Source organism: Triticum aestivum, chromosome 1B, assembly GCF_018294505.1.
Source record: "Triticum aestivum cultivar Chinese Spring chromosome 1B, IWGSC CS RefSeq v2.1, whole genome shotgun sequence".
NCBI classification, from domain to species: Eukaryota; Viridiplantae; Streptophyta; class Magnoliopsida; order Poales; family Poaceae; genus Triticum; species Triticum aestivum.
This window is the reverse complement of record NC_057795.1, coordinates 205197325-205200357: the sequence shown is the minus strand read 5'-3', so window position 1 is coordinate 205200357 and position 3033 is coordinate 205197325.

The window sequence follows — 3033 nt, the reverse complement described above, 5'->3', positions numbered from 1 at the left end:
TGCAGCGTGCCGATCGTCTGTTTTGGCGCGGCGGGGAGCGCTGGCTCCAGCGGACGCTATGAACTTTAGCACGCGCGTAGCTTCAGCAGGTGCGTTAAAATGCAGCGCGCGCGCTCTCGCACAAACACTCTGGACTATGATGCATATGCATAGATAGATAGATAGATAGATAGATAGATAGATAAAAACGATACATAGATATTTTACAATCCGTACATAGTTCATCATAGCATAGATAGATTAAAATTATTGTGCAACTAGATAAAAAGTACGGTGCAAGTAGATAAAACCTACGGTGCAACTAGAACCTGCTCCGAGTCGTCATGCTCGATGGTGTCGTCCGAGGTATCGAGCCACGCGTCTTCCCAACAAGGATCATCTGAGTCAAAGAACGACTCCTCAGCTGCGTTAACGAGATCGCACTGCGCCTCCGCGAGTGCCTTCAGCCGATGTATGTCCGTGCGCTCTGCGCGGCTCCTTGTCGTCATCTCCGCCCAGAAGGCATTCTCGTCGGCGACGTCCTGCGGGTAGCGCCGGTGCCACTCCGCCATGGCTCGCTCGTTGATGAGGACATCAATACCATTGTTACACCCACAGCCCCTGCTGCTATACATACTGGACCAATTACTAGAGCTCGCGTACGCCAATTAAATTACAAGGTACTTTCATTTCTTGGTAATGATTCTAATGTTCATGAGAATATGATGCTTCCTAAATTGGATACATTTGTTTTGCTTACAAATGAAGGGCCTAGCTTGGAGAAGGATGAACATTGGAGCAAGAACAAGCATGGAGATGATGGCATGCGCAAGGGGAACAAGAACGGAGTTACAAGTGACGATTTCAGGACGTTGAAGCCACCATAATGAGTGCATGAAGCCTTGGACGAAATATACAAGATGCTACTTCATAACTTTCGACCAGAGGCTATTCTATGTGCTGCGTCACCTTATTATTGGGTCAGGCCCATGTATTTTCGAAATACTTGAGTATAGGCTGTTTTTAGAGTCCGTATGTGTGGGGAAACAAGAGATAGGGTTGGTTTCGGACCCCTTCCCCAAGGGCCACGAAATCCCCCCCCCCTCTTCCTCCATATATACAGCCCTTAGAGCGTCGTTTAGACTTTGGGGTTTTGTTTAGATTAAGTTCGTCATAGCTGCAACTTCGCGTACTTCGTTTGTGTTCAACGACCAGACAAAGACGTCTCAGAACCCCACCTTGATCAATAAAGCTTTCATCTTATATTCGCAATATCCAGATTGCAATCTCAGTTTCTTGCTTGTTTTTCGTTTGCTCGCAGGAAACAGACCCTCGTGGTCAAGTTGATCGTGCTCCAGCGTGGTCAATAACCTCTCGGAGTTGGTTTAGCGATTGTTAAGGCGCGACGTCCTCGCACGTTTGTAGTCGGATCATCAAAGTCGACTTCCACCAAAGCGATATCCATCATCTCATCGAAAGACGGGCACCTTTGCTCTACCAAGTGGTATCAGATTTCCAGGTTGCTCGGTGAGATTTTACAGTTTTTTGTAGTTTAGATCGAGTCTGTTCTTCATACCTATAGTCCATGAAAAAGCCACAAAATTTTTTTAGGGTTAGTTCATCATATCCGAACCAGTCTGAGCCCTTGCATAATTTTTTCTGTATTTACGTTGTTGAATTTGCGGTTGCTTCGTCGTGTCAAGTTGTTGGTCTTAGGTCTAGTTCTTAGAGTTTCGAGTTCTGTTCACGAGTTCGTCACGCCGCCGCCGCATCACCACCACCGATCCGAGTCCATATACCACCACCAATCCGAGTCCATATACCAGCACCGATTCGAGTCCATATACCACCACCAGTCCGAGTTCATATACCACCACCAATCTGAGTCCACAAATACCATTGTCATATACCATCACCAGTGCGAGTTCCACCAGATTCATCTCCGCCACCAGTCCTAGTCCGTGTCCAGTATTTGTTCCTTTATCTTCGAGTTCCAGAGCACGCGATACTACGAGTCGTGAACAAGTTGGATTCCCCAACTTCCACGCAACCCATACAAGAAAAACAGTTCCAGTTTCAAAAAAAACTAAGCCTGAAAAATTCTGGCTAGGCAGTTTTTAGGCCATTTGTAGACTTTTTCGAAAAAAATTGTTGCGGAGCAAAAAAAAGAGAGGAAAAAAGTGCAAAAAAAGTGAAAAAAAAGAGAAAAAATTCAGAGTGTGCTCCTCCCTTGATTTTGTGTTGCGCCGTGATTTTGTTAGTGTTCTAGGCTCGCGTCTCTAGCACGGTCTAGCCTAGGACCAGCACAGTACCATCGTTGAGCGTTTATTCAAGTTTGCATCTCTGAATTGATTATTGCTGACCCTTTTTGCTACCATATCATAAGCCTTCCCAGCTCCACATACATCTACGTCGTGCGTTTGACTCTCTGTGGTAATCGCTCTATCCAAGCTTTGAGAGTTTTGACTACAATGGTTGCCGATCACCACCTGTTGCTGGGTAAGAACTGGTAAGAATTTGAGTTTTGCTTGACGGATTTGTGACACCCACCACCACCACTTGTTAGTAGCCTGTAGGATCATATTCTTGTGTGTTTCTATTGCCGCTAACCATGCCAGGATCACAAGCCGACGAGATTGACTGGGAGAACATGACGAACAAGGATCTTCATGATAAGTTTCATCAAATGTTGGGTCAACAGGTGGAAGATGTGATGGCCAGCTTTGGAAAGGCAATGGAGAAGATGGATGACATTAAGAAGACAATTGACATCAAGTTGGACGCCAAGTTCGATGAATTACTCAAACGTCTCCCACCACCAGTTTCACGCCGCGATATAGTAGGGCGAGCACAACGTGTTCCTATTGAGCCAGGACAAAATTCTGGTGCCGCTGCTACTGCTGTTGGTGCTTCTGTAGCTCCTGCTGCTACTGCTGTAGCAGAGGTGGAGGACTATTACGAGGATGAGGTTGATCAAAATCAAAACTACGTGCAGCCACCAGCACCACCACCAGCAGGTCGATCTCAGGTATATATTCGCAACGGTAGGCCTGC